The sequence below is a fragment of the Zeugodacus cucurbitae genome, chromosome 6, assembly GCF_028554725.1.
Source record: "Zeugodacus cucurbitae isolate PBARC_wt_2022May chromosome 6, idZeuCucr1.2, whole genome shotgun sequence".
NCBI classification, from domain to species: Eukaryota; Metazoa; Arthropoda; class Insecta; order Diptera; family Tephritidae; genus Zeugodacus; species Zeugodacus cucurbitae.
The window spans coordinates 13,473,048-13,485,074 of record NC_071671.1 but is presented as its reverse complement, the minus strand read 5'-3'; the positions used below and the strand labels follow the sequence as shown (position 1 = coordinate 13,485,074).

The window sequence follows — 12,027 nt, the reverse complement described above, 5'->3', positions numbered from 1 at the left end:
AAATCTAAATTAACTGTAGATCGAATATGTCCATATAAACTTGTTTACATATATATGCATCAAATGTCAGTGACTTTTGAGTTTCTGCTAAACTGTGTATTAATTTTACGTTATTCATTTTGGAAACACACTTGGGAGGGAACAGGTTTGCAATCTTGACTAAAAAGAAAGAAAAAAATTATTAGAAAGTTATAAAAAATAATTTATATGCAAATTTTGATGTGCATATATAACTTTCAATATATACATATATTGAGAATATTCTCGAATATTTACAGCACAATTTTGTTGCAATCTCGCGCGAATCTCCATTGCAAAGTTTGTTTAACCCTTCATTTACCATGTAAAAATACTTGAATTTATTTGCTACTTCTGATGATAACTTTCCATCGATGAGAGCAGCTACTCATATCTCGCTTATCTTTGGCCACTCAATGGAAGAAGTGTCAAAAGTATATACATATGTATTCTATATGGATGTTATGTATACACAATATGTTCTTAAACCAGTTTGCACAGCTCGGAGGCACTTTTTGCGACCTATTGAAATTTCAACTGACTAATTCAGAAAAATAATAATTATTTGGTTTTCTGTTTCTTGTTTTTGTTTTACAACAAATTCCTTGCACAATTCGAACTCATTAGCGGCAAGTAAATACGAAATAAATTTCAATAAGTAGAGCAAATAAGAAAGGCAAAGTGTTAGAAGAATAGCGAAAACACATTGAAAACCTGCAAATTAACAACAACAACAAAGAATTGGGCTGGCTCGACATTAACGTTGTTAAATAAACTAACAATTGAAAATGAAATATAAATAATAATAATTACACGTGGTGTATTTGGCGACACTTGAAATTTGCATAGCCGTTGGCGCAGGACGTCTGGAAAAGGCAAACATAATGGGTTTTTAAATGCAATACATTTGGGTGGAGTATACATATACACATATGTACACAGGCTGAATGTGTACAGTAGTAATTAGAAAATATAATGAAGTTTCTAGTAAGTTTAACGCCTCAATTGATGTTGAAACAAAACGCATAATGTTAAGAAAACGTCATATAGTAACAATGACAGCGTTGACTCTTCTCTGCTCTGCTTCTGACCCTTATAATCCCACAAAACGCTCGATAGAGATCGCTCTCTCACTAGCCTCGAAATTACCTGATCCAGTTAAACAGTATTAGAGCTGAGAGAGTAATTTTGGACCAAGTTGTTGTATGGAAGATTATCATATACTCGCTGACAAGTCTATATTTAGTTACTGAAAAAGACACAATCGCGAATAATGCGTATTTCCACTGAATTCTTCGTGGTATGGTTCCGATGTTCGATCTTAAAAGGTGTTTCGAGATTAGATTTTATATCTCAATTGTCCACTCGATCCCAGAAGCAATTGTTGGCTTTTAACTTCGAGGATTTAATAATCATCTGATGATCTGAGATCGCTGTATCGGAAGTTGTTTTGTTTGTCTATTCCGAACTACATATGTATATATAATGATGGTTCTGATGATCTGAGATCACTGTATCGAAAATTGTTTTGTCTGTCTATTTTGAATTATATATTAGGAAGGGTCGGATGTTGGATCTTAAAAGGTGTTTCGAGATTAGATTTTATACCTGAATTGTCCACTAGGTCCTAGAAGCAATTGTTGGCTTTTAACTTCGAGGATCTAATAATCAATAAAGAGGTGTGTCTAGACTAGCGCTAACGATGTATTTGATAACAAGAGATCTTTTGCCAGCTTTTGCTTCGTTTCTTTTTGTATACAGATTGTTGACGGCGTTTATCCGCCCTCTTGTACAACTGTAGAATGTTTTAATGGTTTTTAAATTTGTGGCTATATGTTAAATAGACTTGAGTCGATTTAGATTAAGATAGATATTATAATATATTATAGGGTATATTTATACTTTCGCAACAAAAGTTGCTAAAGAGAGTATTATAGTTTTGTTCACATAATGGTTGTTTGTAACACCCAAAACTAAACGAGTTAGATATAGGGTTATATATAACAAAGTGATCAGGGTGAAGAGTGGAGTTCAAATCCGAATGTCTGTCTGTCCGTCCGTCCGTCTGTGCAAGCTGTAACTTGAGTAAAAATTAATATATCTTGATGAGTTTTTGGCACCATAGGAAGGTTGCTTTCGAAAATGAGCAAAGTCGGACCACTGCCACGCCCACAAAATGGCGAAACCCGAAAACACATAAAGTGCCATAACTAAACCATAAATAAAGCTATGGAAATAAAATAAGAAATGACAGATGGAAGCTGCACTTAGATTTTTTTACAAAATGGAAAATGGGCGTGGCGCCGCCCACTTATGGGTAAAAAACCATATCTCAGGAACTACTCGACCGATTTCAATGAAACTTGGTTTGTAATAGTTTCCTTATATCCCAATGATATGTTGTGAAAATAGGCCAAATCGCTTCACAACCACGCCTACTTCCTATGTACCAGAACTTTGAAGACGATCTGAATCGTTTACTTTACAATATATAAAGTAAGTACTAGTGAAGATATCGGTGCAGAATTTTGCACAAATACTATGTTAATAGTGTGGCAGCCCCATTCTAAAAATCGCCGAAATCGGACCATAGGTTTTTAAGGCCCTATATATTGAACACGAGGACCTCGGTGCTTCTAACCTAATATTATGGTTTCCAACTTTCAATGGACTTTATACAGTATATATGACGAATATGTGGGTCAAATTGTGTATTATATAATATTAATAAAGTTAAATGAATAAATTGCGAGAGTATAAAATGTTCGGTTACACCCGAACTTTGCCCTTCCTTACTTGTTTAATATCTATTTTACCGCAATTTACAGCATTTGTCTTTGAGACGTATTTTTAAAATAAACGCTCAAGATGAGGCTCCAAAATGTTGGTCAGAGTTAAACGTCTGTCCATTTTAAGGTGGCAACTCTGCATTACTATCTTCTTGGGTTACACAACTATTTTTAACGCAATGCAATTCATATTTTTACGTTGTTCCGGTTATATACAAGCAGTATATTTTTCTTTTGTTAAGGCCTTAAGCCACTTTTTAAAATAATCACGGTAAAATAGTAATATAAAAGTGAAAAATATTGAAAAAAATATTTCAAATTCTCTGCATAATATCTATTGTAGTGAAAGTAAAAGTTCCATAATGAGATGCATAAAACACAAATTAATAAAAAAAACATAATTGAAATGCAATAAATTCGATTAATATGACTTTTACCGATTTGTCGTTTGTCATTTGCATTTTTTCTCCCTCCACACAAACAGTGGAAAGGTTGGAAAGGGAAGTGCGTGTAAACACACTTTCGATTTGAGACGGCTTTTCTTGAACATGTAACCGGTAAAGCTGCGGTTTTTAATTAATTCACTTTAATGTGTGAACGGTGGTATATAGCGGTTAAACGTCATTGAACTTCGCTTATGCGTGGCTACTGCTTTCAGCTTAATTTGAACTCAAGCTCAGCTTGTACAACAATACAAACACCTCGTAAAGGTTTGAGGGTGTCTAAGAAATGCCCGTATTTGTATTAATTGCAACAACGGTTAAATTTCAATACCAATATTTAGTAAATAATAACTATTAAATACATACATATGTGCAACTCAAATTTCCATTTCTTTAATATTCGTCTTCACTCTTGCCTTTTGTGCTGTCTTGTCCGCTGACACGCCAATAGCTACCGCTTGAAGCCGCTGTGTTTTTTTGTTGTTATTACTATTTTATTTTATTGCTTCTATTTTAATATTGCGCTCATGACAGTTTATAGTTTTCTCTCACACGCTATACATAAATACATAACGTCTGTGTTTCTTCCTCTGGGTACTTTGAACCGCATACCCGCTTGTACTTCCCTATATGCCGCTGTTTTGGCGTCAAGCTGCTTTAGCGCTGGTCATGGTTGATCATTATGGTGCCATAAATGCTGGCCTGTGTGTACATTTGTATATACGTAGTTACAAAAATTATTAATAAATATATGCACTAAAATTGGAATAAAAATACGAGCAAAAAGAGCTTGGAGATGGTTTTAATTAATTACTACAATTTATCATTAATTTTTTATAAAAATTATTTTTTTTTTTTGAATAATTTTGTCTGTTTTGTCGGCAATTCTATCTAAAATTTTAACACCAATGGATTCGTAAGACTCCCATCAGATTTAGTGTCTAATCGAGCAGTTGGAATCCAGTTCCAGTAAATATACTCTCCCTAAGATCACCCTTAAGAGAAGTTCAAGTGCTTCTATTGCGCAGTAGAAACTGATTAATCCAAACTTTTCAATTTACGCTGATTGATATAAAGTCCCACAAGGGTCGTTCTTACAGTCCCAAATTTACATAAATAAGTACATATCTAAGTTAAATTCTACTAAAGATTCCAAAATAGATTCAATAAATGGTGTAAAATCAGCTCAATTAAAATCGACGACGTCCTTTGTAAATTAGCTTTAAAATGTGGTTCGTTGGTGGTGAAAGAGAATCCCTTGATCTGAAGTCTCAAAACGTGCTCTGTCTCATACAACGATTGTTTCTATAGAAAGAGATTGAGTGCGGAACACCATGCACGATATGTTTCAGACATCCATTTTGAGATCTTTTCAGTTGGCTGTCTAAAGAGAGAAAAAAGATATGAGATGAGAGGGTGCTGAGAGTCTGAGTCTTTTCAGCATCATCATCAAAGAAAGTGTGTGGTCTGGCGTTGTCTTGGTGGAACACTACACCCTTCCTGTTGGCCAAATCTGGACGCTTCTGGTCGATCGCCTGCTTCAAGCGTTCCAGTTGTTCGCAGTAGATGGTAGAATTAAGCGTTTGGCTATATGGGAGCAGCTTATAGTGGATGATTCCCTTCCAATCCCACCAAACACACAGCAAAACCTTCTTGACCGTCAATCCCGGCTTGGCCACTGTTTGGGACGATTCACCGGCCTTCGACCACGACCGTTTTCGCTTGATATTGTCGTATGTGATCCATTTTTCGTCGCCAGTCACCATCCGCTTCAAAAATGGGTTGAGTTCGTTCCGTTTCAGCGGCATTTCACAGGCGTTGATTCGGTCCAGAAGGTTTTTTTGCGTCAAATCATTAAGCTTTTTTGTGCATTTAGCTTTCTATGGTTTAAAATGGTTTGGTGACTACCTCCCTTCTGTTGAGCGATGTCACGAGATGCCACATGCCGGTCTAACTCGATGTTTTCCATGATTTGATTCGTATTTGTTGTCACAGGTCTTCCGCCGGCTGGCTTATCCATGGTGTCGTTTTCATCCGCTCTGAATCATCGAAACCATTCCTCCGCAGTTCGAAGTGATCGATTACCATCCTAGCGGATTTGCCTTTAACGAAGGAAAACATTAAAATAGCGCGAGTTTCGGCGTTAGTGTACTCCATGTTTACACGCCTATAACTGTTGAACGCAATATTAAAACTAATCATGCATAGCGTCGTTTTGTAGGTTATGTCAAGACCTTTTAAAGATGTATTCTATTGCCAGATAGAATGCAGTATTTGCAAACATAACATTTCTTCTTTGACGTCCAATCCATTGGATAAGCCTATATTTATCAATGAGTTCAAAATTAGAGGCCAAGAAACCACGGTAACCGGATTCTTTCTCCGCTTCCGGCTGACAGAAAAATATATTTTTTAAAGCATTCAGCTTTCAGTAAATCATTGTGTTCATCTACCAATATAAACCTATAGACTTCCGAGGTGATCAAATTTTATGACCGTACATCTCAAAATCACTTTTTTGGTGTTGTTTCCGCGACTATGGAGAATGTACTCCTATACTTACAGACTTCGTTACCATATACTAATAATAATTATTGGCTATCTCTAAAAACCACTAACAAATTTTGTTAATTTCTGTCTTTGCGGGTACTGTCTCAACGTTTGCATCGCCATAAAATGTGACACAATATTTTGCTAATCATTGATATCTAGTGTAAACAAGCGGGCAACGATAACAATCTGATTACAATTTGATATGTAAGCAAACTTTTTTATCATTTAATGATGTTGGTTTTGCAAATCATTTTTTTATTCGCAATTCAAGGTACTTCGCTATAAAATGTTTGAATGTTTATCTAAGATGTGGCGCAATATTTGAGCTCATACATTGATTTCCATAATTTATAACATAATATAAAATATTTCACGCAAAAAAGAGATAAGTACACCTTTGACTTGGCGGACTTAAATGGATACTGGTGAAAACTTACAAACGTATTTGGCAATCACTGTCATCGTTTATGATATTATAAAATATTTATGCTATTTGATCTAGGTCTAGAGGAACTGGATATGACGAAAAGATTGATGAAGACTAATTTAATAGAATAACAGTTAAAAAGAAAAATTCTCGCGACGCCACCTTTAGTAGAAAACAGTGCTTTGACGGTTTAACGGGTTTAAAAGCTGCATAAGTCTGAGCTTAATTAATTAGTTGACAGACATTTTGATAAAAGAAAAAGCTCTAAAGCTCTCTGAGGCATGTTGAATTTCATATTTACAGTTATTAAATTATTTAAAATTATATATTTTTACATATAAACAGTTATAATGTGCGCAGTTATGTTTTTTAATTATCTCTAAAATTAAAAAAAAAAAACAAATGTTGTTTTTATCTGCATTTTTGTTAAATATTTTAAATAATTCATTTGTTTCGGTGATTAAAGATGTTTTAGCGCATAAGTAGTGGCTTGAAGCAGTAAACAGTTGTGCGTTAAAAGCAAAAATATTTAAAAATATGAACAATACGAAAGGGTTATTCAACTGCCAGTTGTGCGATAATCATTTCGCCACTTATCTTCCATACCAAAAAAAATCCATACTTTTGTGCCCTTTGAAATAAATGCGTTTTAATTGTTGAAATGTGTTTACTTTTGCTTTAAAGAAAGTTGATACAGTGTATGCTAAAAATATCGAACAATGTGTTGAATATGTTGAGTAAATACTTACATATATTTATGTCAATACCAGAATTGGGTTGTGCAAACAAGTTAATTGTTTAAAAAGCACTCAAAGAAACGGAAGTATTGTTGGAGTTGTCCACTCACTGTTTTAAAAATTTAAATAAGTTCAGTTGTAGAAAGCTGATTTCGACAAGAACAAACTAAAATTAAATCAAATAGTTCTGGAATACTTTCGGGCAGGCTTTCTTAAACTCGATAAGTTCTTACACTAGTTATAACCTTTTCTGTAAAAAAAATTTCTACTGATACTCAGCTTTTTTTTATAGGTGATGGTAACTATGACCAAAAATATTCATAAATTTGCGTAATCTAACTTTAATTGTGTACTTTTTATATAACTGGCAACTTTGATTTCAAGTGTCCGCAAGACTTTTTCGAAGGTTTCCTTAATTTACAACGTGGACAACAACTCACAGAGTTGCATTGAAATTTCAAATCGATTTGTATTCGATTAAAAATTAATTTAGAAAAATGAGATATTTATTTTGTATGGTAAATCGATTTAAATGAGCGCATTAATCGAGCAAAGACCGGTTAATTGATCAATTAACTCCTGTGCGAAAAAGCTAATATCGAAAAACCATAATCTTTTCAATTTAAACAATTCCTCCCCATCGAATTTTCAAAAGTCTACAAATCTATTTCTTAGACAGGTTTTTAAAACTCTTTTTGTCAATCCACTTTTGAACTCCACTCGAGACTTAAATCTTACTGAAGCTACGTTCAACGAAGAACAGATCTTTGTAGGAAGTCATCCAAAAAAACGTCTTTAACGAGTTATAGAACGCATTGTTTTCTGCAACGAATCTTTTTTGTTTTCCAAAATAAAGTGAGAAATACTTACATAGATTAATCTTGAAGGGTTAAATTTTTTCGCTAAAATAATCAGAGCAATTTTAAAATAAATAAGTTCTAAGCTTGAATCCACTAAATTTACTTTGACTGAATATTGTTTTCCATATTAATAAATTGAACATTTTTCAAAACATATTTTAACACTATATTATTACAGAAAGTTTTTCTGAAAGTACTGAAACAAAGTAAATAATTTGAATTACATAGCTTAAGTGGACTTAAAAATCGAAAGGTGATTGTAGGATTACAACTTTATAAAACATAATCCATTCATTCTGAAAATTTATTTTAAATACTACCTTAGGTTAGGTCAGGTTAGTCTGTTAGGTCAATAAGCCACATATAGACCAGTTTTGGTCCTTTGCGATATCAGATGGATTGTTGTCACGTAGTCCTTGAGGAGTAGACATCCTTTAGGATGCATGCGCTTGACGCTAGTTTTAAAATGTTATGTGGCTTGACTATTGATACTTCCAGATTTTCATACTGTGAGACCACCAAATACTGGAACCATTGCCTTGATAATGCACGGCAAGTGCACAAGAGATGTTCCTTTGTTTCTCTGGTACTTTGCTCTTGATATTTCCTGCAGTCTTCGCGATCTGTTATAAAAGAATATATTGTCAAATTACTACAAGTGCGCATTGAAGGGTTAAAATCGTTTACGCACCATTAAAAAATCACTTTCCTACAATTTACATATTTATAGTATAAATAGTTCAAATTAATTACACTAATTTGATTTCACTTAGGAAAATGATGCGCATTCGTTTCGCACTGCAGTGTCGCGGCATACATTAACGAAAGTACGAAATGAGATTTTAATTAACTGATACCAAGTTACATTTATGTGGACAAAAATATGTATTTTAGCAGAGAAAAAATAACAAAAGAAAGAATGAAATAATAATTACAATGTGAATGAAACAAGTCTATTGTGCGGCAACAATTAAAGGCGCAGTCGCTTAAGTGCATTCTTTTTTTAACTTTCTCATTAACTTTCGCACCCACAAATCGCGCTCATAAATAGTTAAGTGTAATTACATTTTATAATCGACATCGCGCGTTGGCATAAACGAAAGAAAGAAAGCTGGCATAAGCTGGTAAATAACGGCCAAAGCGCAAACAAATTATTGCCATTAAGCGCTTTTAATAACGGTCATAACTGTGGGGTGGCGCTTAAGTGTAAGACAAATGGTGTGCTCTTCATTTCACCTCCACCTACGGCAAATAGTAAACTATTTATTTGAGCAGAATAGCTATAATGTTTGCACAAGTTTGACGCGTGTTCTCCTTAATCTTGAAGGCTTCCACAAATATTATTTTCGAACTCTAGCCATTCTGTATTTATGGTATGCAATACTTTATGTTACTTAGATTGTATTATGGGTATTTTTTTTTAATTTATACCGTTATCTTGCTGTGCTAAATTTCAATTGCGAATTCGCTTATCAATGGCGCTTGTCGCGGAATGCGGCGCAGACCATTGACGTAAGTAAGCCAGTAGCTATTAGAGCACACTGGGGTTTTGATTTTGGCAATTTCGAATAAACGAAATTTGATCATTTTTTATCATAAAAAAAAACAATTGTAAGCAAATAACAGTAAATAAAATTGTATAAAAATAAATGTTAATCAAAAATAAATTTTAGTGTTAAAAATAAAAAAATGGTGGTCAAATCAAATTTTAAAAATAAATAATTTTCATAAGAAATTTATTTAAAAAACTATAAAAATTTAAAATATTAAAAAATAAACAATTATATTTAAAAATTTATTGAAAACAAAAAATTTGAAATTTTTACTAAAATTAAAATTAAAAATTATTAAAATAATTATATTTTTTCTTACAATTTTATAAAAATTTTAATAAGAAATTTATTTAAAAAACTATAAAAATTTAAAATATTAAAAAAAAACAATTATATTTAAAAATTTATTGAAAACAAAAAATTTGAAATTTTTACTAAAATTAAAATTAAAAATTATAAAAATAATTATATTTTTTATTACAATTTACTAAAAATTAGGTGCATCAATTAAAAAATTTAACACAAATATATTAAAAAAAAAAAATATTTAAAAAATTATAAAACAAATTTTTCTTCAAAATTTATCTTACGAATTATTCAATTTATGCAGTGCTCTTTACAACTTACTAAAACTATGCTGATGAAAACAAATTTATTAAAAAGAGGGCAAGATGAAAAAAAATAATAAAAATGTATTTAAACAGCTTTTTTTATAAATAATTTTTTTTTTATAAAAATTAAAAAAATAATAATTTTTCAAAAATATTTTTATATTAAAATTTTTTCTAAAGAGTAACTGATTTCATTAAATTTTTTTTTTAAATTATGGTTTTTATTAAAATTATTTAATTTAAAATTTTTTCAATAATTTTATTTAAAAAATGTTTATTTCAAAAAGTTTCTATTAAACATTTAATTTTATTGTTTTTTTTTGTTGAATTATTTTGTGATATCATTTAAACACGTTTTCTAATATTTTTTATTTATTTTAAATTCAAATTCAAAAAAAAAAAAATAAAATTTTATTTAAACAACTTTTTCTTATAAATATATATATTTTTTTAATAAAAATTTAATTATTCGAATTATCAAATTTTTTTCAAATATTTTTACATTAAAACTTTTTCTTACGAATAACTGGTTTAACTAAAATTTTTCTTTAATTATTGTTTTTTATTATTTTTTTCAAGAATTTTATTTAAAAAATGTTTATTTCATAAAGTAATATCTAACATTTTGTTTAATTTTTTTATTTTTGTAGAAATTTTGTGATATTATTTAAACATATTTTCTAATTTTTTAATTTATTTTTTTCGTGATTTACCAAAATTTATTTAGACACATTTTGTAATATTTATAAATTTTATATTAATTTTTTTAATATTTTTTTTTTAACTTTTTATTCGAAAAATTTTTTACGTCGCAAAACTAAAATTTGGTTGCAGTTTATTTATTTTCTCAAAAATTTTGATGTTTTTCTCGTTTTTTTTTTATTTTCATCAAAGCAAAATGTACACTCATACACTCATGTATGTATGTACGTCTGTTAACATCTGTGCATACTTCGCATAGCTTCAACTTATTTCTAGTTGATTTGAAATGAGCGTAAATCAGCGTCATTGCCGTTCCCAGGCAGCCATACACATAGCTATTTATGTGTTTGTAGCTGTACATCCAACTGCGTGTGAGTGTGTGTATGTTTGTACGTAAGTCAGCATGAAGCAGGTAAGCAGATAATTGCCGACGTGCGGCAACATACCAATCAAGCGAATGACTTTAGACTCTTTCATAACTGGAGCAAAGTGGTTTAGAAGGCGGGTTGGGGAGACAGACGGTTTGTTGTATTGTTATTTGTGCGGTGTGGCTTAACCTTGAAAATTTTTGAATTGTTGCTAAACATTTGTATACACTTTTTTCGCTACTTTTATTTGTTTGTTTTAATTATTTTTTTAGTTGCTAATTCTTTATATTTTTTTTTGTATATTGCGCGCTTAATTTGATTTATTACTTAGTTACTACTCTTTTTTGGTAATTTTAAACGCAAAAATATTTGAAATTTTTTGACAAAATTTTTTTAGAAATTTTTCGCAAAAAAAAAATTTTGTTTGAATTTTAATATCAAAATTATCAAATATAGTTCAGAAAATTAATAATTAAAATTAAATAAAAAAAAAATAATTTATAAATTTGACCTATTCGGCACCACTTCAGGTGACCTCTTCCAAAATTAGTTGAAATTGTTCGAAATTGGTCGGAATATATATTCCACATACTGAATATGTGAAAAAAAAAAAAAAATTTTTTAAATATTTCTCATTTCCATATTTTTCCTTCAAACTAATTTTTGCAATTAATCAAAAGTATTTGGCAAAAAAAATCGCGCAAGGTTATGCGCTGACTAGCGCTTTGTATGCGAATGACACACCATTGAATAAACTAACGCACACAATAGGCAATTGAATCACGCGCACTGAATGCCTCTATGCCGCGGGCACACAGACAACACGGCGTATGAGCAACTTTCATTGCGTTAAAAGCCATTTGCGCGTAGCTACTTAAAGGCTGCACATGCACGCACACATGCGTGCCTAAGTACAATAAAAAACCTTTTAATTAGCTATTTAACGATTTTTAATGATAGTGGCAA

General features: G+C 31.2%; 1 protein-coding gene across 4 annotated transcripts in view; it reads left to right on the top strand.

Annotated features, from left to right (window-relative positions):
* The window catches only part of LOC105215119 (general transcriptional corepressor trfA), a 43,647-nt gene that overhangs the window by 14,944 nt on the left and 16,676 nt on the right, over nt 1–12,027 (top strand). The window lies entirely within an intron of this gene.